At 44.2% G+C, this 27,777-nt stretch overlaps 1 pseudogene; it reads left to right on the top strand.

Moving 5' to 3' along the window:
- The first annotated feature begins 22,185 nt into the window (after positions 1-22,185).
- LOC139249289 (probable G-protein coupled receptor 139) lies at positions 22,186-25,499 on the top strand (annotated as a pseudogene).
- Positions 25,500-27,777: the final 2,278 nt, after the last annotated feature.

The raw sequence follows: 27,777 nt of genomic DNA, 5'->3' as shown, positions 1-27,777 counted from the left end.
GAATTAAAAGCTAAGATAAATAAACTGGAAGAGATTTGTTTTTAAATGGGACCAGACGGATAGTGCAGTGCGCAGCCATAGCACCATCACCTCTGGCAATCGAGCCAATGTACACCACGGTGGGTAAGTGTAGTCCACAAACCCAACCTAACCTTACCTCCGATTTCACAGAGTGACTGCAACATGCATGGATAAAAGATGAGTAGACCAGAACCTAACACCTGGTGACGACCAGGTTATATGTTTAAAATTTGCAGATAAAACACTCACCGAGATGGGGCCACCGCGGCTACTTCGACTCTGGAGACTCAGGATACTGGGAACCTTAAGGCCCACGCAGGCACTGGATAATACAGATGGACTACGGGAGATATAGCACACGCAGGAATGACACAACTACATGAACTAGCTTTGTTTAATTTGACTGCCGAAATATGCATCCCAGCAGCCAAGGACTTATATTAATGCATGGCTATGTATAGTGTATTAAGTAAGGTTCTAATGCAGCAGGCTGCCGATGCCATGGGCGCCAGTAGATTCCGAGGACAGGAGCAAGTTCATAGGACCAAAAGGAGAAGGGCGCGGAAATCCAACTGGATGGAATTAAGTTCGAGAAGCTCATGCCTGGGCGGACCAAGCTGCAAACTAGCAGCCAAATCCAGCAGCAAGAAACAGAAGGGTGGGAACAGAACGGAGCAATGAGGGGTGGGACCCCAGGATGTTTCGGAAGAATGGCCAGTGGGATAAAATTCAGACCAAAGCAAGTTTCTGGAATATAAGGTGCACGCCTGTCTTTGCCCAGGCAGACCTCAACCAGGGGATACCAGTTGGAGAACATGCCCGACCTCCCCGTATGTGGGTACAGATCAGTGGTGTTGGGACATTCGAGTCCGGAATAGATCCACCACCGTTGCACCAACAAGCACTCTGGGAACTACAACTCTTTATAGTACCACCACACATCCTCCTCCCACATGTCCGCACATAAAGACTGGAGCCAAAGGGGAGGCGAGTAATAAAATAATCTAAAGAAAGGATATAATTTGGGGTGCGTCAGCGACTACTTATCCTAAAGCTAATGGATATCATTCTTCCTAGCTTCTGTGGGAATGAAATTGTAAGTCTATACCAGAACCTGGCACAACGGATCCTCGAAGGCCCGGAACCCATAACCCTGAGATGTAATGTCAGAAATGGAACAGAGCAAGGTCGAACAAAAAGGGGAATACTGAAAACACTAGGCACGGGTTATGCGGCAGGGGTTACGATGATGAATTCCATAGGCCTGTATGCAATACACGAGCGGGTTAACAACTTAATGGCATAGTCTTGAGGTGTTTACTGAGGAGGGACTTGGATAACCAAGCGTGGTTGTGAGATGGCGCGGAAGGGGAACTGTTACAGGTGGCCCATACATTGCCGAAATGCCAAGACAATAAAATTGATCCACGCAATGGGGAAAGATATAATTAAACGATTACAGGCTGAGATAGTTTGCTCCGGGTATGTGGCCTGGATATTAAGTGAGGTACAACTTAACTTGGAGCAACTCCAGAATGGAGACATACCAGATTGGATTCGGAACAGCATACTTAACAATTGGACTCTGGATAAAAAAATTAATAACACATGCGAGGTACGAAGGAATAGTCACGCATGGGTGCCAAAATTCAGATTTATTGCTGGGCGGGTCAATATGATCGGATTTATGTTGTCCATACCACAGTATGATATAACAAAGGGAGACCCCTTATATCAGATCGATAATATTGGTGAAGTGAGAAACCAAACTCGGTTACCATCAGCCTGCCAGACGGGTGGTTAAAATTAACAATAGTACCAAAGGCATTGACATAACTGACTGCTATAAAATTAACCAAGTGGTTTTATGTCGAGGTACGCCACGAATGTCGAATGGTGATTGCAGATTCCACCAAACAAACGGATGCATGCTGAGTATCACTACTCTCAAACACGATCCCGAAACAATCGCGGCTCCACAAGGGAATGGAGCACATGAGCAGCCAACCCGACGATTAACACCAGGGGAGGAGTCACCCCCTGCGTCATCACCAACCCTAACTTCTGGTTCAGGCCCAAGGGAAAAATAGACGTAAATGCATACCACATATATCCCGAGACAACGGAAATCATCCACGGAACAATCACGGATACCCTGCGAGAAGGGCAAGAAGAGGCGTTATGGGAACCGCAAGGCAAACAAATACTGGAATAAAATGAGGAACAATTACGTTTGGTGCAAGGAATCCAGAATCAAAGACGACAGTATGTCCGACTGATGGAAGAAATAGACAACTTACAGAGCGACACTAACGCAATGCTGGCTGATCATCCGTGGTACACAAAGCTGTGGGACATTGGACTTAATGTACTTGTAGTAATACAGGGTCTGGTTCTGATGGTCATGATGGGATTAACATGTGCACGAATTAAACAGGCCAAATGATAAGTCAGGGCACGCACTATGATTAATGCCATAAGGCATGAAAATTTAAACAGTCCTACAGGAAGGACTTACCTTAGAAAACTCTGTGGGAAGGTTTCAGGAGGTCCCGAAGCTTGGGAGATGCCCACCCAGGTAAACGAACCTATCTGGAACTCGCCTACAGGGAGATAGTTATCGTGAAATATGGCCAGCTTGGCGTATAGCCAAGGGCCAAAAGGGGGGTATTGTAAGAGAAATTTGCCATTAGGGGTACCAGCGGGACAAGGGTTAAAGTGCTGGTTCCTGCACTGGCCCATAAGGAAGTAAAAGGCCTCTCTTTGGCCTTGTACCAAGGCTCCAGGAGTTATCAATTCAATAATATTCCGACAGGATACGATGTGAGAACCTAAACAGACATTGATAAGACCTTGCGAAGAGGCCCGAGGCGGACCAGGAAAGAGAGTGCGAACGGGAGAATGCGATACTCCTGGAATAGTCACCAGGTTTATCAGGGAATGATAAAAGAGGGGAATGAGAAAGTGTACAGAAGGATTGTGAATGTGGCAGAGGAATGGAGATAGGGAATCATGGGAGAAAAGCGAAAGAAATGTCAAGATGTGGATAATTGCTGAATCAACAGAAAAAACGGGGTTACTGAGAATTGAGGTTAAACACGGGTCAAGGGACAGAAAAAGTAATCATGGATAGGAGAGGGTAACGTAATGGTTTTTACTGATAAGAAGGAAATAGGTTTTACTGATAAGGAAGGAGAATTTAATGAAGCAATGAACAAGCTGACCTCGGGGCGAGCTCTAATTAGACCTCCTCGCCTGCCATTGGATATACTCGGGGGGGGGGGGAGGAAGAATGGGAGTGGATAGACTAAGTGCTAATCGAATGGGTTATGTTTTGAAAATATATAACTACTGTGTTTTTGCGCTGTAAAGGGGCTTGTCCTGAGGAAGGTGAACAAGCTTTGATTGAGAGTGTTCCTTTGTCATGACAAGTCCCGGCCGGAGAATCTTCAATAAAGGTATTTTACAGAAAAGGTAGCAAGGTGTTCGTGTGTCAGTGTATTAACTGAAACAGATTGAGGGAAAAGAATCCGTATTAACATCTATGGGAGGTATACAGTGTTCCCCAGGGTTCAGTACTTGGACAGCTGCTGTTTTTCAGTCTATGGGAGGTATAGAGTGATGTTCCCCAGGGTTCATAGAAACATAGAAACATAGAAAATAGGTGCAGGAGCAGGCCATTCAGCCCTTCTAGCCTGCACCGCCATTCAATGAGTTCATGGCTGAACATGAAACTTCAGTACCCCCTTCCTGCTTTCTCGCCATAACCCTTGATCCCCCGAGTAGTAAGGACTTCATCTAACTCCCTTTTGAATATATTTAGTGAATTGGCCTCAACTACTTTCTGTGGTAGAGAATTCCACAGGTTCACCACTCTCTGGGTGAAGAAGTTTCTCCTCATCTCGGTCCTAAATGGCTTACCCCTTATCCTCAGACTGTGACCCCTGGTTCTGGACCTCCCCAACATTGGGAACATTCTTTCTGCATCTAACCTGTCTAAACCCGTCAGAATTTTAAACGTTTCTATGAGGTCCCCTCTCATTCTTCTGAACTCCAGTGAATACAAGCCCAATTGATCCAATCTTTCTTGATAGGTCAGTCCCGCCATCCCGGGAATCAGTCTGGTGAACCTTCGCTGCACTCCCTCAATAGCAAGAATGTCCTTCCTCAAGTTAGGAGACCAAAACTGTACACAATACTCCAGGTGTGGCCTCACCAAGGCCCTGTACAACTGTAGCAACACCTCCCTGCCCCTGTATTCAAATCCCCTCGCTATGAAGGCCAACATGCCATTTGCTTTCTTAACCGCCTGCTGTACCTGCATGCCAACCTTCAATGACTGATGTACCATGACACCCAGGTCTCGTTGCACCTTCCCTTTTCCTAATCTGTCACCATTCAGATAATAGTCTGTCTCTCTGTTTTTACCACCAAAGTGGATAACCTCACATTTATCCACATTATACTTCATCTGCCATGCATTTGCCCACTCACCTAACCTATCCAAGTCACTCTGCAGCCTAATAGCATCCTCCTCGCAGCTCACACTGCCACCCAACTTAGTATCATCCGCAAATTTGGAGATACTGCATTTAATCCCCTCGTCTAAATCATTAATGTACAATGTAAACAGCTGGGGCCCCAGCACAGAACCTTGCGGCACTCCACTAGTCACTGCCTGCCATTCTGAAAAATACCCGTTTACTCCTACTCTTTGCTTCCTGTCTGACAACCAGTTCTCAATCCACGTCAGCACACTACCCCCAATCCCATGTGCTTTAACTTTGCACATTAATCTCTTGTGTGGGACCTTGTCGAAAGCCTTCTGAAAGTCCAAATATACCACATCAACTGGTTCTCCTTTGTCCACTTTACTGGAAACATCCTCAAAAAATTCCAGAAGATTTGTCAAGCATGATTTCCCTTTCACAAATCCATGCTGACTTCATAGAAACATAGAAACATAGAAAATAGGTGCAGGAGCAGGCCATTCAGCCCTTCTAGCCTGCACCGCCATTCAATGAGTTCATGGCTGAACATGAAACTTCAGTACCCCCTTCCTGCTTTCTCGCCATAACCCTTGATCCCCCGAGTAGTAAGGACTTCATCTAACTCCCTTTTGAATATATTTAGTGAATTGGCCTCAACTACTTTCTGTGGTAGAGAATTCCACAGGTTCACCACTCTCTGGGTGAAGAAGTTTCTCCTCATCTCGGTCCTAAATGGCTTACCCCTTATCCTCAGACTGTGACCCCTGGTTCTGGACCTCCCCAACATTGGGAACATTCTTTCTGCATCTAACCTGTCTAAACCCGTCAGAATTTTAAACGTTTCTATGAGGTCCCCTCTCATTCTTCTGAACTCCAGTGAATACAAGCCCAATTGATCCAATCTTTCTTGATAGGTCAGTCCCGCCATCCCGGGAATCAGTCTGGTGAACCTTCGCTGCACTCCCTCAATAGCAAGAATGTCCTTCCTCAAGTTAGGGGACCAAAACTGTACACAATACTCCAGGTGTGGCCTCACCAAGGCCCTGTACAACTGTAGCAACACCTCCCTGCCCCTGTATTCAAATCCCCTCGCTATGAAGGCCAACATGCCATTTGCTTTCTTAACCGCCTGCTGTACCTGCATGCCAACCTTCAATGACTGATGTACCATGACACCCAGGTCTCGTTGCACCTTCCCTTTTCCTAATCTGTCACCATTCAGATAATAGTCTGTCTCTCTGTTTTTACCACCAAAGTGGATAACCTCACATTTATCCACATTATACTTCATCTGCCATGCATTTGCCCACTCACCTAACCTATCCAAGTCACTCTGCAGCCTAATAGCATCCTCCTCGCAGGTCACACTGCCACCCAACTTAGTATCATCCGCAAATTTGGAGATACTGCATTTAATCCCCTCGTCTAAATCATTAATGTACAATGTAAACAGCTGGGGCCCCAGCACAGAACCTTGCGGCACTCCACTAGTCACTGCCTGCCATTCTGAAAAGTACCCGTTTACTCCTACTCTTTGCTTCCTGTCTGACAACCAGTTCTCAATCCACGTCAGCACACTACCCCCAATCCCATGTGCTTTAACTTTGCACATTAATCTCTTGTGTGGGACCTTGTCGAAAGCCTTCTGAAAGTCCAAATATACCACATCAACTGGTTCTCCTTTGTCCACTTTACTGGAAACATCCTCAAAAAATTCCAGAAGATTTGTCAAGCATGATTTCCCTTTCACAAATCCATGCTGACTTCGACCTATCATGTCACCATTTTCCAGATGCACTGCTATGACATCCTTAATAATTGATTCCATCATTTTACCCACTACTGAGGTCAGGCTGACCGGTCTATAATTCCCTGTTTTCTCTCTCCCTCCTTTTTTAAAAAGTGGGGTTACATTGGCTACCCTCCACTCCATAGGAACTGATCCAGAGTCAATGGAATGTTGGAAAATGACTGTCAATGCATCCGCTATTTCCAAGGCCACCTCCTTAAGTACTCTAGGATGCAGGCCATCAGGCCCTGGGGATTTATCGGCCTTCAATCCCATCAATTTCCCCAACACAATTTCCCGACTAATAAAGATTTCCCTCAGTTCCTCTTCCTTACTAGACCCTCTGACCCCTTTTATATCCGGAAGGTTGTTTGTATCCTCCTTAGTGAATACCGAACCAAAGTACTTGTTCAATTGATCCGCCATTTCTTTGTTCCCCGTTATGACTTCCCCTGATTCTGACTGCAGGGGACCTACGTTTGTCTTCACCAACCTTTTTCTCTTTACATACCTATAGAAACTTTTGCAATCCGCCTTAATGTTCTCTGCAAGCTTCTTCTCGTACTCCATTTTCCCTGTCCTAATCAAACCCTTTGTCCTCCTCTGCTGAGGACAGCTGCTGTTTTTCAGTCTATGGGATGTGTACAGTGTTCCCGAGGGTTCAGTACTGGGACAGCTGCTGTTGTTCCGTCTATGAGAGATATACAGTGATTTTCCCCAGGGTTCAATACTGGGACAGATGCTGTTTTTCAGTCTATGCTCGGTATATAGTGTTTCCCAGGGTTCAATACTGGGACAGATGCTGTTTTTTCAGTATATGGGAGGTGTACAGTGTTCCTGAGGGTTCAGCACTGGCACAGTTGCTGTTTTTCAGTCTGAGAGATATACAGTGTTCTCCAGAGTTCAGTACTGGGCAGCTGCTGTTTTTCAGTCTATGGGAGGTGTACAGTGTTTCCGAGGGTTCAGTACTGCGACAGTTGCTGTTGTTCCGTCTATGGGAGGTTACAGTGATGTTCCCCAGGGTTCAGTACTGGGACAGCTGCTGTTTTTCAGTCTATGGGAGGTTACAGTGATGTTCCCCAGGGTTCAGTACTGGGACAGCTGCTGTTTTTCAGTCTATGTTAGGTATACAGTGTTTTCCAGGGTTCAGTACTGGGGCAGCTGCTGTTTGTCAGTCTATTGTAGGTATACAGTGTTCCCGAGGGTTCAGTACTGGGACAGCTGCTGTTTTTCAGTCTATGGGATGTGTACAGTGTTCCCGAGGGTTCAGTACTGGGACAGCTGCTGTTGTTCCGTCTATGAGAGATATACAATGATGTTCCCCAGGGTTCAGTACTGGGACAGCTGCTGTTTTGCAGTCTATGGGAGGTACACAGTGATGTTCCCCAGGGTTCAGTACTGGGACAGCTGCTGTTTTTCAGTCTATGGGAGGTATATAGTGATGTTCCCCAGGGTTCAATACTGCGCCAGCTGCTGTTTTTCAGTCTATAGGAGGTATACAGTGTGCTCCAGGGTTCAGTACTGGGATAGCTGCTTGTGTTCAGTCTATAGGAGGTATACAGTGTTTCCAAGGGTTCAGTACTGGGACAGCTGCTGTTTTTCAGTCTCTGGGAGGTATACAGTGTTCCCCAGGGTTCAGTACTGGGACAGCTGCTGTTTTTCAGTCTATGGGAGGTATACAGTGATGTTCCCCAGGGTTCAGTACTGGGACAGCTGCTGTTTTTCAGTCTATAGGAGGTATACAGTGATGTTCCCCAGGGTTCAGTACTGGGACAGCTGCTGTTTTTCAGTCTATGGGAGGTATACAGTGATGTTCCCCACGGTTCAGTACTGGGATAGCTGCTTGTGTTCAGTCTATAGGAGGTATACAGTGTTTCCAAGGGTTCAGTACTGGGACAGCTGCTGTTTTTCAGTTTATGGGAGGTATGCAGTGATATTCCCCAGGGTTCAGTACTGAGACAGCTGCTGTTTTCCAGTCTATGTGAGGTATAGAGTGATGTTCCCCAGGGTTCAGTACTGGGACATAAACACACAGAAAATAGTTGCAGAAGTAGGCCATTCGGCCCTTCGAGCCTGCACAGCCATTCACTATGATCATGGCTGATCATTACCTCAGTACCCCTTTCCTGCTTTCTCTGCATACCCCTTGATCCCCTTAGCCGTAAGGGCCATATCTAACTCCTTCTTGAATATATCCAATGAACTGGTATCAACAACTCTCTGTGGAAGGGAATTCCATAAGTTAACAACTCCCTGAGTGAAGAAGTTTCTCCTCATCTCTGTCCAAATGGCCTACCCCTTATCCTGAGACTGTGTTTCCTGCTTCTGGACTTCCCCAACATCGGGAACATTCTAACCGCATCTAACCTGTCCCGTCCTGTCAGGATCTTGTATATTTCTATGAGATCCCCTCTCATCCTTCTAAACTCCAATGTATAAAGGCCAAGTTGATCCAGTCTCTCCTCATATGTCAGTCCTGCATCCCGGGTATCAGTCTGGTGAACCTTCGCTCACTCCCTGAATAGCAAGAATGTCCTTCCTCAGATCTGGAGACCAAACTGAAAATATTCCATGTGAGGCCTCACCAAGGCCCTGTACAACTGTAGTAAGACCTCCCTGCTTTTATACTCAAATCCTCTCGCTTTGAAGGCCAACATACCATTTGCTTTCTTCACCGCCTGCTGTACCTGCATGTCAACTTTCAGTGACTGATGAACCATGACACCCAGGTCTCATTGCACCTTCCCTTGTTCCTAATCTGCCGCCATTCAGATAATATTCTGCCTTCATGTTTTTGCCCCCAAAATGGATGCGGAGGGAATGGATAATCCGCTCCTTGGGAAGGGGTTTGTCACGGGGGGACGGGGAGGTGCTAATTCAGTCGGATGTCCGGGTAATAAGCACCAGGAAAGAGCAGCAGATATATGGGAGAAGTGTAGTCGGTATCCGCGGGGAGGGAGTGGCTGAGTCTACACGTGGGGCTAAAGGTGAAGAGGAGAGGGGTGTTTCTGATTCCTGGAGAGGATCACGGTCGTGTTTTTCGTGTTCTATCCGAGCTGCAATGTTTTATTTGTTTCAGTTTATGACCGAGTTGTTTGGGATTCCTGCGGGGGAAGAACTTGTTTGTGGAATCCTGGTTGACCTCTGACCATATCTAACCCCCTTGCACTTTCACATAAAGGGATCCCTGAAATCTGGCAATCATCAATGCGCTTCGAATACCCACTGGTTCGCGGCCCCCATATCTCAAAGCAACAGTGACATCAAAACAAAGGCGCCAGTCCACTATATCTTGGTCCACATCCGGACTCAGGTCCTCCACACCGTATCTCTTACCAGCCACCTCCGAACTGCCTTCTCCCGGGAAGTTCAGGCCGTGTACACTGTCTGCCCTTTCACCGTCTGACCATTGTTTCTGCTGTCATCAAATCGGCTCTCCTGTTTCCGGTTTTGTCATGTCCATGCACAAATCGCCCAGAACCAAGGCATGTGAGTGTTACACCCACTGCTCGCAGTTCACTAAAGTGGTTGCGGTCCGACAACTGCTGAATTCATTTCCTAATTCGCGCAGCCCTGTCGGTATTTGCTCCAACACCAACTCCCTTTGTAGCGCTCTGGTAGATTTGTCACCAGGCTCACAACTGAGATCGTGGAGTCGGCCGACCCATGAACCTCTGCGATTTGTCTTCGTACATGTTCTCGTCTGATCGCGGTCACCACGCCCCCATACTCTACATTCTCTAAGTCAAGGCCCACAATAAGTTTGGCGCACCCAAAGTTTTCAGAGAAATGGTAGATAAAGAGGCTACTTGATCGACAATTTCAGGAACTCTCTGGGATTCCCGCGGGGCAGTTTCATTTGAAGCAGTTGTCTCCAGGACCTGCTCTGATGGGACCCTCTCCCTTGTGGTGCCATCCACCGATTCACAGCTATCAGTGGAGCGCATAATGGCATTCCAGTCAGGAAGCTATAAGGCTGTAAGGCGGTCTGTTTCGGGCAGAAATTCATCTTATTCGCATCGCACATTCCGACCTCTACCCACCACACCCGATACCGTGTTTCTTTGTGTAATAAATGCTGTGTGCAATTTCAAGAGACGCTGCCATGCTATTCGAAAACATGAGTAGTTTTCCTTCTGTTACAAGGCCACTTTGGTCGCAAAAATAGAACAGCAGAGTATTACTTAAGTGGTGAGAGATTTGGAAATGGTGTTCAGAGGGACTTGGGTGTTCCACTGACAGTTATCATTGCCAGTACTGCAACTAGTAAGAAAGCAAATAGTATGTTTGCCTTTATTACAGGAGGATTCGAGTGTCAGAGTAAATATGTCTTTCTGTCATTACGTAGGGTCCTGATTAGCCCACGTTTGGAGTATTGTGTTCAGTTGTGGTCTCCTTACCTATGGAAGAATAACTTGCCATTGAGAGAGTGCAACGAACGTTCCCCATACTGAATCCTGCGATGGGGGGATTATCTTATGCGAGTAAACCAGGCCTATAGTCACTAGAGTTTAGAAGAATGCGAGGTGATCTCATTAAAAAATAGAACATTCTTACAGGTTTCTACAGGGTGGATACAAGGAGGATGTTTCCCTTGGCTGCAGAGTCCAGCACAAGGCTCATCGTCTCAGAATAACGAAACGGACATTTAGGATTAAGATGAGATTAAATTTCTTCACTCAGAAATTGGGGACTATTTTGAATTCTCTACATGGCAGTTGTGGACGGGTTGATTATATTCAAAACAGAGAGCGGTAGACTTTTGGGTTTAAATGGAATCAAGAGATATGGGAATAGTACAGGAGAGTAGTACTGAGGTAGAAGGTCAGCCATGATGTAACGGAATGGCGGAGCAGGCTCCAGAAGCCGAATAAACTTTTCCTGCTTCTATTTCTTACATCCTTAATTCTCCAATCTACCATGTCTGTTATCAGCATAAATAATGCTATGAGCTTTGTCAAGTACAATCATTCTTCCTGAGAGTGGTGCTGCTGTTCACAGATTGGACTACTATTGGAGATATTGTTGTGAATGGTGCTGCTGTTCACGGATTGGACTACTATTGGACATATTGTTGTGAATGGTGCTGCTGCTCACAGATTGGACTACTATTGGACATATTGTTGTGAATGGTGCTGTTCACAGATTGCACTACTATTGTAAATATTATTGTGAATGGTGCTGCTGCTCAAATACTGGACTACTATTGGACATATTGTTGTGAATGGTGCTGTTCACAGATTGGACAACTATTGGACATATTGTTGTGAATGATGCTGTTCACGGATTGGACTACTATTGGACATATTGTTGTGAATGGTGCTGCTGTTCACAGATTGGACTACTATTGGACATATTGTTGTGAATGGTGCTGCTATTCACAGATTGGACAACTATTGACATATTGTTGTGAATGGTGCTGCTGTTCACAGATTGGACTACTATTGAACATATTGTTGTGAATGGTGCTGCTGTTCACAGATTGGACTACTATTGGACATATTATTGTGAATGGTGCTGCTGTTCACAGATTGGACTACTATTGGACATATTGTTGTGAATGGTGTTGCTGCTCACAGATTGGACTACTATTGGACATATTGTTGTGAATGGTGCTGTTGCTCAAAGACTGGACTACTATAAGACATATTGTTGTCAATGGTGTTGCTGCTCACAGATTGGACTACTATTGGACATATTGTTGTGAATGGTGCTGTTGCTCACAGACTGGACTACTATAAGACATATTGTTGTGAATGGAGTAGCTGCTCACAGATTGGACAACTATTGGACATATTGTTGTGAATGGTGCTGCTGCTCACAGATTGGACTACTGTTGGACATATTGTTGTGAATGGTGCTGCTGTTCACAGATTGGACTACTATTGGACATATTGTTGTGAATGGTGCTGTTGCTCACAGACTGGACTACTATAAGACATATTGTTGTGAATGGAGTAGCTGCTCACAGATTGGACAACTATTGGACATATTGTTGTGAATGGTGCTGTTCACAGATTGGACTACTATTGGAGATATTGTTGTGAATGGTGCTGCTGTTCACGGATTGGACTACTATTGGACATATTGTTGTGAATGGTGCTGCTGCTCACAGATTGGACTACTATTGGACATATTGTTGTGAATGGTGCTGTTCACAGATTGCACTACTATTGTAAATATTATTGTGAATGGTGCTGCTGCTCAAATACTGGACTACTATTGGACATATTGTTGTGAATGGTGCTGTTCACAGATTGGACAACTATTGGACATATTGTTGTGAATGATGCTGTTCACGGATTGGACTACTATTGGACATATTGTTGTGAATGGTGCTGCTGTTCACAGATTGGACTACTATTGGACATATTGTTGTGAATGGTGCTGCTATTCACAGATTGGACAACTATTGACATATTGTTGTGAATGGTGCTGCTGTTCACAGATTGGACTACTATTGAACATATTGTTGTGAATGGTGCTGCTGTTCACAGATTGGACTACTATTGGACATATTATTGTGAATGGTGCTGCTGTTCACAGATTGGACTACTATTGGACATATTGTTGTGAATGGTGTTGCTGCTCACAGATTGGACTACTATTGGACATATTGTTGTGAATGGTGCTGTTGCTCAAAGACTGGACTACTATAAGACATATTGTTGTCAATGGTGTTGCTGCTCACAGATTGGACTACTATTGGACATATTGTTGTGAATGGTGCTGTTGCTCACAGACTGGACTACTATAAGACATATTGTTGTGAATGGAGTAGCTGCTCACAGATTGGACAACTATTGGACATATTGTTGTGAATGGTGCTGCTGCTCACAGATTGGACTACTGTTGGACATATTGTTGTGAATGGTGCTGCTGTTCACAGATTGGACTACTATTGGACATATTGTTGTGAATGGTGCTGTTGCTCACAGACTGGACTACTATAAGACATATTGTTGTGAATGGAGTAGCTGCTCACAGATTGGACAACTATTGGACATATTGTTGTGAATGGTGCTGCTGCTCACAGATTGGACTACTGTTGGACATATTGTTGTGAATGGTGCTGCTGTTCACAGATTGGACTACTATTGGACATATTGGTAGGAATGGTGCTGCTGTTCAAAGATTGGACTACTATTGACATATTGTTATGAATCGTGCTGCTGTTCACAGATTGGACGACTATTGGACATATTGTTGTGAATGGTGCTGTTGTTCACAGATTGGACTACGATTGAAATATTGTTGTGAATGGTGCTGCTGTTCACAGATTGGACGACTATTGGACATATTGTTGTGAATGGTGCTGCTGTTCACAGATTGGACTACTATTGGACATATTGTTGTGAATGGTGCTGCTGTTCACAGATTGGACTACTATTGGACATATTGTTGTGAATGGTGCTGCTGTTCACAGATTGGACTATTATTGGACATATTGTTGTGAATGGTGCTGCTATTCACAGATTGGACTACTATTGACATATTGTTGTGAATAGTGCTGCTGTTCACAGATTGGACTACTATTGGACATATTGTTGTGAATGGTGCTGCTGCTCACAGATTGGACTACTATTGAACATATTGTTGTGAATGGTGCTGCTGTTCACAGATTGGACTACTATTGAACATATTGTTGTGAATGGTGCTGCTGTTCACAGATTGGACTACTATTGAACATATTGTTGTGAATGGTGCTGCTGTTCACAGATTGGACTACTATTGGACATATTGTTGTGAATGGTGCTGCTGTTCACAGATTGGACTACTATTGGACATATTATTGTGAATGGTGCTGCTGTTCACAGATTGGACTACTATTGGACATATTGTTGTGAATGGTGTTGCTGCTCACAGATTGGACTACTATTGGACATATTGTTGTGAATGGTGCTGTTGCTCAAAGACTGGACTACTATAAGACATATTGTTGTCAATGGTGTTGCTGCTCACAGATTGGACTACTATTGGACATATTGTTGTGAATGGTGCTGTTGCTCACAGACTGGACTACTATAAGACATATTGTTGTGAATGGAGTAGCTGCTCACAGATTGGACAACTATTGGACATATTGTTGTGAATGGTGCTGCTGCTCACAGATTGGACTACTGTTGGACATATTGTTGTGAATGGTGCTGCTGTTCACAGATTGGACTACTATTGGACATATTGTTGTGAATGGTGCTGTTGCTCACAGACTGGACTACTATAAGACATATTGTTGTGAATGGAGTAGCTGCTCACAGATTGGACAACTATTGGACATATTGTTGTGAATGGTGCTGTTCACAGATTGGACTACTATTGGAGATATTGTTGTGAATGGTGCTGCTGTTCACGGATTGGACTACTATTGGACATATTGTTGTGAATGGTGCTGCTGCTCACAGATTGGACTACTATTGGACATATTGTTGTGAATGGTGCTGTTCACAGATTGCACTACTATTGTAAATATTATTGTGAATGGTGCTGCTGCTCAAATACTGGACTACTATTGGACATATTGTTGTGAATGGTGCTGTTCACAGATTGGACAACTATTGGACATATTGTTGTGAATGATGCTGTTCACGGATTGGACTACTATTGGACATATTGTTGTGAATGGTGCTGCTGTTCACAGATTGGACTACTATTGGACATATTGTTGTGAATGGTGCTGCTATTCACAGATTGGACAACTATTGACATATTGTTGTGAATGGTGCTGCTGTTCACAGATTGGACTACTATTGAACATATTGTTGTGAATGGTGCTGCTGTTCACAGATTGGACTACTATTGGACATATTATTGTGAATGGTGCTGCTGTTCACAGATTGGACTACTATTGGACATATTGTTGTGAATGGTGTTGCTGCTCACAGATTGGACTACTATTGGACATATTGTTGTGAATGGTGCTGTTGCTCAAAGACTGGACTACTATAAGACATATTGTTGTCAATGGTGTTGCTGCTCACAGATTGGACTACTATTGGACATATTGTTGTGAATGGTGCTGTTGCTCACAGACTGGACTACTATAAGACATATTGTTGTGAATGGAGTAGCTGCTCACAGATTGGACAACTATTGGACATATTGTTGTGAATGGTGCTGCTGCTCACAGATTGGACTACTGTTGGACATATTGTTGTGAATGGTGCTGCTGTTCACAGATTGGACTACTATTGGACATATTGTTGTGAATGGTGCTGTTGCTCACAGACTGGACTACTATAAGACATATTGTTGTGAATGGAGTAGCTGCTCACAGATTGGACAACTATTGGACATATTGTTGTGAATGGTGCTGCTGCTCACAGATTGGACTACTGTTGGACATATTGTTGTGAATGGTGCTGCTGTTCACAGATTGGACTACTATTGGACATATTGGTAGGAATGGTGCTGCTGTTCAAAGATTGGACTACTATTGACATATTGTTATGAATCGTGCTGCTGTTCACAGATTGGACGACTATTGGACATATTGTTGTGAATGGTGCTGTTGTTCACAGATTGGACTACGATTGAAATATTGTTGTGAATGGTGCTGCTGTTCACAGATTGGACGACTATTGGACATATTGTTGTGAATGGTGCTGCTGTTCACAGATTGGACTACTATTGGACATATTGTTGTGAATGGTGCTGCTGTTCACAGATTGGACTACTATTGGACATATTGTTGTGAATGGTGCTGCTGTTCACAGATTGGACTATTATTGGACATATTGTTGTGAATGGTGCTGCTATTCACAGATTGGACTACTATTGACATATTGTTGTGAATAGTGCTGCTGTTCACAGATTGGACTACTATTGGACATATTGTTGTGAATGGTGCTGCTGCTCACAGATTGGACTACTATTGAACATATTGTTGTGAATGGTGCTGCTGTTCACAGATTGGACTACTATTGAACATATTGTTGTGAATGGTGCTGCTGTTCACAGATTGGACTACTATTGAACATATTGTTGTGAATGGTGCTGCTGTTCACAGATTGGACTACTATTGGACATATTGTTGTGAATGGTGCTTCTGTTCACAGATTGGACTACTATTAGACATATTATTGTGAATGGTGCTGCTGTTCACAGATTGGACGACTATTGGACATATTGCTGTGAATGGTGCTGCTGTTCACAGATTGGACTACTATTGGACATATTGTTGTGAATGGTGCTGTTGCTCACAGATTGGACTACTATAAGTCATATTGTTGTCAATGGTGTTGCTGCTCACAGATTGGACTACTATTGGACATATTGTTGTGAATGTTGCTGCTGTTCACAGATTGGACTACTATTGGACATATTGTTGTGAATGGTGCCGCTGCTCACAGATTGGACTACTATTGGACATATTGTTGTGAATTGTGCTGCTGCTCACAGATTGGACTACTATTGGACATATTGTTGTGAATGGTGCTGCTGTTCACAGATTGGACTACTATTGGACATATTGTTGTGAATGGTGCTGCTGTTCACAGATTGGATTACTATTAGACATATTGTTGTGAATGTTGCTGCTGTTCACAGATTGGACAACTATTGGACATATTGTTGTGAATGGTGCTGCTGCTCACAGATTGGACTACTATTGGAAATATTGTTGTGAATGGTGCTGCTGTTCACAGATTGGACTACTATTGGACATATTGTTGTGAATGGTGCTGCTGCTCACAGATTGGACTACTATTGGACATATTGTTGTGAATGGTGCTGCTGCTCACAGATTGGACTACTATTGGACATATTGTTGTGAATGGTGCTGCTGTTCACAGATTGGACTACTATTGGACATTTTGTTGTGAATGATGCTGCTGCTCACAGATTGGACTACTATTGGACATATTGTTGTGAATGATGCTGCTGCTCAAAGATTGGACTATTATTCGACATATTGTTGTGAATGTGAAAAGAACTTACATTTACGGAACGCTTTTCCTGCAATAAGCATTCCTAACATGCGTCATAGAGGCGTGAGGAAAGACAGACAAATAAGTAAGTGTGCAAACTAAAGCTTTGTTACCGAGTGGGTTTCATTTGGGTATAGAAGGATGAGAGGGGCGTGGTGAAATGTTGGGTCTTACATGGTAGAAAGAGGAATCTTAGCATTCTTCCTTAGGATCTGGCTGTGATAGATTATGGAGTCATTTTACAAAAGCCACATTGACAAGATTTGATTAAAATTTACATCGCTATCGTACTGTACCTTACCCTGAGTAAGTCAAAGATGAGAATGGAGGACACTGCCGTACAACAGTAACACTTGCGTTTATATAGCACCTTACAAGTAGAACAGAATATCCAAGGGCATTTCCTCGAATTAAAATAGAGGCAAGTAGTCCCCGGCCAAAGAGGTGGACAATAGGAAGTGTGGCCATAATTCAGTCAAAAAATGGGTTTAAGATCATAAGAAAATGAGCAGGAGTAGGCCATTTGACGCCTCGAGACTGCTCCACCGTTCAATAAGGTCATAGCTGATCTGATCATGGCCTCAGCTCCACTTTCCTGCCTGCTCTCCATACCCCTTAAAGGTGGAGACAAATGGAAGGTGGAGGAGGTGACTGATAATAACAGCAACCCATGTGGTAGATATGGATGTTACTTTTGTGAACTTCCAGATGGTATTCGACAAGCTTCCACGCGATGAATTGTTACCACAAATGAGAACGGCTGGAATTGGAGGGAACCTATTGTGTTGGCTAGGGAATATGTTATTTGGTTGCAGACAGAGAGCAAGAAATAATGTGTATGTACTTTATTGGCAGAATGTGAATAATCGTGTGTCCTGAGGATCTGTATGGGGCTGCAGATTTTTATTATATTTATGCATGGATGAGGGAATAGCGAGCCATAAATCCACGTTTGTTGGCGAGAGTAATTTAAGTGGCAAAGTATATAGTATAGATGCGAGCAGCATGTTTCAAAAGCGCTGATAGATTAAATGAGAAAAGCTGTGGCAGAAGGCATTCAATGTGAGAAAGTGTGATCATAGTCCACTTTTTACCTCAGGAAGATACATCAAAGTGTGTTCTTAAAGCCAGAAACTAGTGCTGTGGATTGGCATGGAGATTTACATGTCCATGTACAGAACTCGCGTAAGGCTACTGGACATGTACACAAATAAATTATACTAATCGTCTTTATCTCAGGAGGGCTGGAATGTATGGTGGACAATTTATTACAGCTGTACAGAGCATTGCTTAGAACGCACCTGGAGTACATGCATTCAATTCTGGGCACGGCACCCCAAACAGGTTATATGGATATATTGGCTTTGGTGTTGATGTACTGCAGAATCACCAGAAGGATTCCAGTTCTAAAACGATTGAATTCTGAGGACAGTTTGCATAGACCAGACTTGTATAGCCTTGAACTTTATGATGGTTAATGGGTTTGATAGGGTCGATGGTGAGAATCTATTCCCTCCAAAGGGAGATTCCAGAAAAAGTGGGCATAATCTATAAATTAGAGCTAAACCTTTCAGGGTTAATATCGGGAAACACTTCTTCACACAACAGTTGAGGAAATCTGGAAATCTCTGCAAAAAAAACTGTTGAGGCTGTGGGTCAGTACAATATTTCAAAGCTCAGTTTGTTAGGTTTTTCTTATGCAGTGCTACTTGTGGTTACAAAATCAAGGCAGTTAGATTGGGTAAAGATATAGACAAGCTATGATCTGACTGAAAGCGCATCAGACACGAGGGGCTGAATGGCCTGCACCATTTCCTATTGGGAGTTGCTCCTTCCTATTTTCCTAGATGGCTAAAAGCACAATTTGCAATTGTGGGGCAGAGGGAGGGCGTCAATATAATAACCAAATTCGACAGCACACAGTATGTGGAAGGATTGTACATCTAGGGAAGATTATAGAGACACGATAGGACCGTTTTTGCAGGGATTGTAACACATGGAAGAAAAATAAACTCGGGGCTTTGGCGGAACTACACCTTTATAGATGAGCAAGGAGAGGGGTAATTTGTGAGAGGGTTCTAGCGTGGTGTAGGATATGTGCAGCAGAGTTTTGGATGAACAAGTATATGGGCGGTGTAGGATGGGAGGTTAGCGCACTGTACAGTGATATAGTCGGGTTGGGATGTGAAAAACGCATTGATGAAAGTTTCCACATCGAATGGACTGAGGCAAGATTGGAGGCAGCGAAAATACGGAGGTTGGATGTTGTTGATCTTTGTTATGGAGTGACAAATTTGTATAAAGAATAGAATTCGGATCTTTTAGGGTACTGAGTCTAATTCTGAACTAACGGCCATAGTGGGGATTGGTATTGGTGGCCAGGACACAACATTTGTGGCTATTATTAAAGATGATACTTTTAGACTTGCCAATGCTTGCTTAGAGAAAAGTTTGGCTCATCCAAAACAAGATGTTTGGCAAATAGTCTGACAACACAGGAAGGGGATCGAGAGGTGTGATCGAGAATTAAAACTGCTATCATCAATGTAAAAGCTGATCCCATATCTGTGGATCAAAGATTCAATGGGAAGCATATAGATGATGAATAATGGAGGGATAGGATACATCCTTAGGATTCTTCAATTGTAATGGTGCTGCGGGACGTGGGGGAGGGGGGTGAAGCCATTGCTCGCGATTCTCTGTCTCCGTTCAGATAGGTAAAGGTGGACACAAGCGAGGGAAGTCCCAACAAGAGACCACTGTCAGAGCAATGAAGAGGCGACGGATTGGATAAGAGGACAGAGAGTCTGGAGCTGATGAATGCATGATTGAAGGTTTCAGAGCCAGATGGGCGAAGGGAGCGGCAGATGTCGGCAATGTTGGTCGGTGGTGCTGAAAGTAGGCGTCTTCTGTAATGGAGAGGATATGAGTCCGGAAACTCATGTCAGAGAGGAATAGGGATCAGAGGTTATAACACATCGTATTCAGCCTGAGACAATAGCCAGGGATTTGGATGGAATTGGTGAAAAGGTTATGGAGTTTGTGGTGCGTGCAGAGATAATTGCTTTGATCCTGGCAATATTTAATTGGAGAATATCGCAGCTAGTGCAGAACTTTTCAGTCAGATAACACAGAGGTAATGGAGGGTGGTTAGATCTGGTGGAGAGCTGGAGCTGGGAGATGTTATTGCAGTTGTACAGGGCCTTAGTGAGGCCTTACCTGGAATATTGTGTTCAGTTTTGGTCTCCAAATCTGAGGAAGAACGTTCTTGCTATTGCGGGAGTGCAGCGAAGGTTCACCAGACGGATTCCCTTGATGGCAGGACTGACATATAAGGAGAGACTGGATCGACTGGGCTTGTATTCACAGGAGTTTAGAAGTCTGATAGGGGCTGGGGGCTCGACATCCGGGGGTGTTCGGCATTTGGGAAGGATTCTGACGGGGCGGGTTGGGTGCGGGGGGAGTGTTCCCGGTGTTGGGTGGTTCCGGAGCCGAGGTGGGGGGCATGCTCTTGGGATGGGGGGGGGGTGGGCAGTTTGGGGCTGGGATTGGAAAGGACTTCTTCACTCGGGGAGTTGTTGGCTTGTGGGTTCCCTGCATCGGAGAGTTGTTGATGCCAGTTCATTGGATGTGTTCGGGAGGGAGTTGGATGTGGTCCTTGCGGCTGGGGGTGTCGGGGGGGGTATGGAGAGGGCGTGGGGGGAGGTGCTGGCGTGGGTGATCAGCCATGATCTTTTTGAATGGTGGTGCAGGCTCGAAGGGCCGAATGGCCTGCTCCTGCACCTATTTTCTATGTTTCTCTGTTTCTATATCAGCAGACATGTGGAAACAGAGCCCAAGTCTGCAGATGATGTCACAAAGGGCAGCATGTAGATGAGGAATAGGAGAGGGAAATAATGGACAGTTCGGAGCTCAGGAGTTGACGGTGCAGGTGTGGTAAGAGAATCCATTGCTGTAGACGCTGTGACTACGATCAGATCGATTAGACCAGTACAGAGTTAAGGTAGTCCCATCGAAAGGGGCCAGAGTCAGACGTATGGAGAGGTCACGGTGAGTTGTTGCACGTTTGAAGGAGTGGATGGAGATAGAGAGCGTTGAGGCCATGGAGGTGGTTAAACCCCCTGAACAGAATCTTAATTTAAGGCCTTGGTGGACTGAGAGACAATGAGAGTCTGTGAGGGCGAGGGTCATGGGCGATTAGGAATTGGGGAGGGATGGATAAGGACAGCTGAGTTTTGAATCGTTTGACATTGATGGAGGGTGGGGAGTTTTAGGCCAAGAGTGAACTGGAGGAATGGAGTCAGAAGATGGCACAGTTCTGATTTTACTGGAGCCGTTAACCAATGTGGAATCGACCACCTGCGTTAAAGTAGCGGAGAGAAGAAAGTCAATGGTCGTGATTGAGATTCCGTTCCGTAATATCATGCACCGTATTTTCTGGGCTCCAATCCTGAAAATGGTCTTTAACTGTCCCTGTGTCAGAGACTGAATCTTCATAATTGAACAATGAAACTGCAGGGACAGAGTGAAACGGGTCTGTCTGTGTCCATGGATTCACTGTATACTGCAGGGAAATCGGTAACATTTATAAATAAATCGGCAGGAGTGAAAATGGTCAATACAAGTACATGAAAACTGCAGATGAAGCCGCTCATTATTGTTGGTTCAGTATTGTATGAACAGAACTTCAGCCTTATTCCCAAGAGAGGTCTGATCATGGTAACGTCCTGCACTTTGAGATGTTTGAGTGTTATTCACCGCGTTATTTTCATCAGAGTCAAAGGTCCTGATATAATGTGTTTGTTCAAGTGACTGTAACCAATAACAATCATCAGGGGTGCAGCCGTGTCAGTGGAGACTTACCCCCTGTATAAATCACGGCCCATTGCAATGTATCAGCTCAGAGTGTCTGCCGGAGCAGGGGATTCCACTCCAACAGAAGTCGCAGCTTCTCACAGATATGGGGTATCCATTAATCCTTCAGGTAGAAGATATTTATTATCCTGTTCTTGTAGCTGTTGGCGTTCCTGGTAAGCCGATATCTCAACAGTCAGTTATGTAAATCTTTGTTGAATGTGCTACTGTGATTGGTAATCTTTTACTGCATGTTTTACACAGTCACCTGTTCCGTTCCAGCAGTGAATGGTGAGATTTATCTGTCTCTGCTCTTTCTGTATTGAATTGACTGCTTTATATCTACAACGATCACTGTGTACCCAACCCTCGAGAATGGTAGTACCTTAGTATCTGTACTGAAAGTATTGGAATCAGGAGTCTGGGCTAAGAGCAAGTATCACACCATCAGTTCTTTTTCTCAGTCGACAGAAGCTACTTGACCTGCAGAGTATCTCCAGCATTTTATGTTTTAGATCACACCTTCAGAAATAAGGGTTTCATGTTGAGAACTTACCTGTCCTGGAAAATTATTAATGTATGTGTTTCCATTGATTGAAATTAGACAGCTCACGGTCTCCGTGTTAGATGGAGGGCTGCAATTTAAAATAATAGGATCATGTTTGTTGCATGTATTGTAGATGAAGGGAATTGTTTAGGTAAGTAGACTGATACGTGGGTGTTCTATAGAAATAACATGGTTCCATTTAACTGGGTTCCAATAAGTATTGGTTATCACTGTAATGAAATATTATTTCACTGTGTATGTATCTGACTCTGCTTCGGAGGCCTGGCTGCTGAACCGAGTTTGCAGCTGTAACCTTCACATCTCGTTTTCTGCTTCAGCATTCAATGACTGTCACTAACATTGGTTACAAACTGAAATGTTTTGAGGTTATATTGTATCAGTTTGCACTTTGTCTGTTGGAATCAGGAGCCCTACTATTGATGTAGGAATTACAAGTATCAGCGGTGATGTCATTTTGTTAACAGAACTATCATGCCATCTAGCGCTGTGCTTTAAAATAATAGGATCATGTGTGTTGCAAGTATTGGAGACGAAGGGAATTGTTCAGGTGAGTAGACTGATAATTGGGTGTTCTATAGAAATATTAAACTATTCACAGAGGCTTCACCATTGAACAAACTGACTCTGAGAATAGAAACATTGAAAACGTGGAAGGAGAATAGCATGCAGCTGCAGGATGTTCGCATTGAATCGGTTGTGAAAAAGGCATTGAGAAAGTGATTGGAGACAATGCGGAGAGATGGAGAGGGGCGATGGAGAAATAGACTGAGAAGGAAAACTACAGGGAGGGTGAAAGGAAAGAGAGCGAGAAAGAGAGGGAGAGGGTGGAGATAGAGAGAGGGGCAGCTATGTGAATAATGAATCAGATTGAACTGCTGAAACTTCCAGTACAATTAAGATGACAACATGTGCCTTGAAGGTGACATTAGGATGTTGTGAGATTGTGAGGATTTTATTCTGTCGCTATGTGGTCCTCAGTCTGTTTTGGTAATTTGTTATTTTACTTGTTTACTGACTTAATATCTAAAGATAATTGAAATGTTGTATAGAATAGAATCTTGCATTTCTTAAGCGTAATGCATTATTAGGATAGTGCATTTTAAAAACTCTGTCAACTTAATTCAATACAAAACGAGGCTGGTTTAATTAACATATTAAATATAATTTTACTTTATAAATTTACAGAACACACTTTGTCACCAACGAGCTGTTACCTGACACCAATGGTTGAAAGTATGAATTGAGTTGTGCTACTGGGATTTATGAATTAGATTTCCTCTAACACTCTGCTGCAGGCTCACTGTGAATCCCAGCCTCTCCTCCCACTGTATTCAATCCCCTGTCTCCTCATCCGCTGCTTCAGTTTGTCCGGTTCCCCAAACCCTGTGCTCCAGACTCACCACCAGCTCCTACATTACATTTTCCTTGTTTCCCTCCCAATCTTACTCACTAACTCCACCTCCAGCTGCCTCTTACAATCAGACCCTAAACCTTAAACTCATTGCCAGGGCTCTCGGCCTTTCCTGGTTTGTGTCAGCCCCTTCAGATCTCTTAACACACAGCAACAAATGCCCCACCCTCTCCACAAACCTTCCCGACCTTTAATGTCTTTCCTCCTCCGTCTGGAGATAAAATCCGGTTTAACCCGTTGCATTCGCGCTCCATAAAAACCCTTCTCATTTCCCCACCGGCACTGTGCAGTCACTCGTTCCTTCCAATAGATCCGGTGCTCACTTTATTCGCTTTCTGTAATGATTTCCCAATGCATTATTGATAAATGTGTTTGAAACATTGCTCTGTCCGAAAGCACTGCCCAGTTCCAGAATCAGCTTCCACCGTTCGATGCAGCAACAAAGTCGGAAATTTCACCCAGATTCCGTCGAAATGATGCTTTGGCACCAGATCTGATCAGTAATTTCTCTGCTTTCTTTTCTCTCCCTTCTTTCTAGTTAACTTGGTGGCGATTGTGATCCTGTCCCGTGGAAAGTGCGGTCTCTCCAAATGTATCACTCGCTACCTGGTAGGAATGGCATGCGCCGATCTCCTGGTCATTATATCTGATCCAATATTAAGGCAGATTCGTCTGATTTATTTCCCATATTCATTCCTGGACATTACTTCTGTTTGCAGTCTCATTGAAGTCAATGGTTTTTTTTAGCACGATGGTTTCTGTCTGGTTAACAGTCGCTTTCACTTTTGACCGATTTGTGGCCATTTGTTGTGAGAAGCTGAAAACAAAATACTGCACCGAGAGAACAGCGGCTGTGGTTATCGGAACAGTGAGTGTGCTGAGCTGTTTAGAGTGTGCCCCCTGGTATTTTACAAGTGTACCTTACTATATAATTGATAATGTACCCTGGGGTTGTCAGCTTAAACCGAGCTACTATACGTCCATCGCATGGACCGCATTTGTCTTGTTTCACCGCATTTTAACACCTTGCGTTCCATTCTTTCTAATTTTGCTGCTCAATGTTCTGACGGTCAGACGTATTTTAGCGGCCAGTGGAGTCCGCAGGGAACTCCGAGGCCGCAGCAATGGAGAGAATCACAAGGATATAGAGATGTTGAACCGTAGGAAATCCATCACTTTACTCTTCAGTATAACCTGGAGTTTTATCCTGTTGTGGGCGACACAGGTTGTATTTTACATTTACCAGCGAATTACAAATATTTATCCTTCCTCCTTCACTGATCCTCTTTATACCACAGAAAGCGTGGCAGGGTTTCTTCAGCTTCTCAGTTCCTGCACAAACACGTGTATTTATGTGCTGACACAAACTAAATTCAGAGAGGAGCTGCAGAACGTGGTGAAATATCCAATCAATCTAATTCTTAGATTAGTGAAACCATAGAAAGCTCAACGATTCTAAACACTCGAACATAATCCCATTTCATTATTCATCTCATGCACTCCGCACTGGATGGAAAATATATTTCGCTTTCGGAGCACTGCGTCTCAACATGACTCTAAATCTGAATTTGTTAATATATTTTAAAGATATTTGGAACCACTGCACAGACGACACATGATGTGTTTCTCAAATAGACGGCACTAAAGAGCTCACCTAGACATGCAGTAAATGACTACCCTGCAGGTAAAGGAATATTGGCAAACCCTCCAATCACAGTCACTGCTGTGGTCCTGATGAGAATGCGAGCACTGCGGAGAAATGAGAGAGAAACTCATGGATGGACAGACAGAGAGGTAGACAGATGGACAGAGGGATGGAACACTGGAAGCCCAGAGGCGGGTCGGGACTCGGACCGCCACGACTGTGCTTATCATTTCTCTTTATTTATCTCTGTCTGTCGGTGATTTTTTCTCTATCTCCATTTCTGTTCATCTCTCCCTTTCCAAGACTATCTGTCGGTTATAAATTCCATGTCTGTAACTGTTTTATTTCTCGCTCCCGCAAACCGGCGGCTGCTCAACTCTTTCTGTCACTCTCTGTCTCACTCTATCCTTCTCCGTCCCACGGTGTCTCCCTCCCTCTCTCTCTCTTTCCTTCTCTCCCTTAAACTCGCTCCCTCTCTCTCTCAAACTCGCTCCCTCTCTCTCTCTCCCTCCCTCTCTTTTTCTCTCTCTCTTATGTCTGTCTGCCTGTCTCTTTATTTATCTATCTGTCCCTCTGTCTCTCTACATCTCTGTCTCTTTCTCTCTCTCGCTCTGTCTCTCTCTCCATATATAAATACATATATATATAGTCGCCATCTGTCTCTCCATCTCCCTATCACTCCATGTATCTACCTCTCTCTCTCTTCATCTCTCTCCCTCCATCTCTCTTCTTATCCATGCCACTCTCCTGCTCTTCAATTCTGTCCATCTTCCTCTCCCTTTACATATCTCTCTCTCTTGCTACTTACTCCATCTGTCTCTTTCCATTTGCATCTTTCTCTCGCTCTCTGTCTCTCTCGCTCTCTCTATTTCCCTCACTCTCTCTCGATGGAGGTAGAGATATAGAAAGAGTTAAAGGGAGATGGAGAGTAGTACAGAGATGACGCATGAAGTAGACATGGAGGAAGATGCAGAAGGAGATGGAGAAATATGAAGTGATACAAGAAGGTAGAGAGAGAAGGAGGAAGAGGTAAAGAGAAAGGGAGAAAGAGGTAAGATGGAGGAAAAGAGAGAGAGGTGGAGATAGCGAGAGAGTGATACAGGTAGATGTAGAGGGAAATGGAAAACGTGTTGGGACAAATGGAGAAGGGTTAGAGAGAGATGGAGAAAGGTAGGGAGAGATGTTGAAAGAGTTAGGGAGAGACGGTGAAAGAGTTAGGGAGAGATGGTGAAAGAATTAGGGAGAGATGGTGAAAGAATTATGGAGAGATGGTGAAAGAGTTAGGGAGAGATGGTGAAAGAGTTAGGGAGAGAAGGTGAAAGAGTTAGGGAGAGATGGTGAAAGAGTTAGGGAGAGATGGTGAAAGAGTTAGGGAGAGATGGTGAAAGAGGTAGGGAGAGATGGAGAAAGAGGTAGGGAGAGATGGTGAAAGTGTTAGGGAGAGATGGTGAAAGAGTTAGGGAGAGATGGTGAAAGAGTTAGGGAGAGATGGTGAAATAGTTAGGGAGGGATGGTGAAAGAGTTAGGGAGAGATGGTGAAAGAGTTAGGGAGAGATGGTGAAAGAGTTAGGGAGATATGGTGAAAGAGTTAGGGAGAGATGGTGAAAGAGTTAGGGAGAGATGGTAAAAGTGTTAGGGAGAGATGGTGAAAGAGTTAGGGAGAGATGCTGAAAGAGTTAGGGAGAGATGGTGAAAGAGTTAGGGAGAGATGGTGAAAGAGTTAGGGAGAAATGGTGAAAGAGTTAGGGAGAGATGGTGAAACAGTTAGGGCGAGATGCTGAAAGAGTTAGGGAGAGATGGTGAAAGAGTTAGGGAGAGATGGTGAAAGATTTAGGGAGAGATGGTGAAAGAGGTAGGGAGAGATGGTGAAAGAGGTAGGGAGAGATGGAGAAAGAGGTATGGAGAGATGGTGAAAGAGTTATGGAGAGATGGTGAAAGAGTTAGGGAGAGATGGTGAACGAGGGAGTAAATGCTGGAGGAAGAGCTAGAGAAGGAGAAGGAGAAAGTGACAGATGAAGGAAGAGGTAGAGAGAGAAGGAAATGTGGTAGCAATGGAAGAAGAGGTAGACAGAGT

The sequence above is a fragment of the Pristiophorus japonicus genome, unplaced genomic scaffold (assembly GCF_044704955.1).
Source record: "Pristiophorus japonicus isolate sPriJap1 unplaced genomic scaffold, sPriJap1.hap1 HAP1_SCAFFOLD_300, whole genome shotgun sequence".
In the NCBI taxonomy this organism is placed as follows: domain Eukaryota; kingdom Metazoa; phylum Chordata; class Chondrichthyes; family Pristiophoridae; genus Pristiophorus; species Pristiophorus japonicus.
The sequence above is the reverse complement of the archived record's forward strand: the minus strand, read 5'-3'. Positions and strand labels throughout refer to the sequence as shown.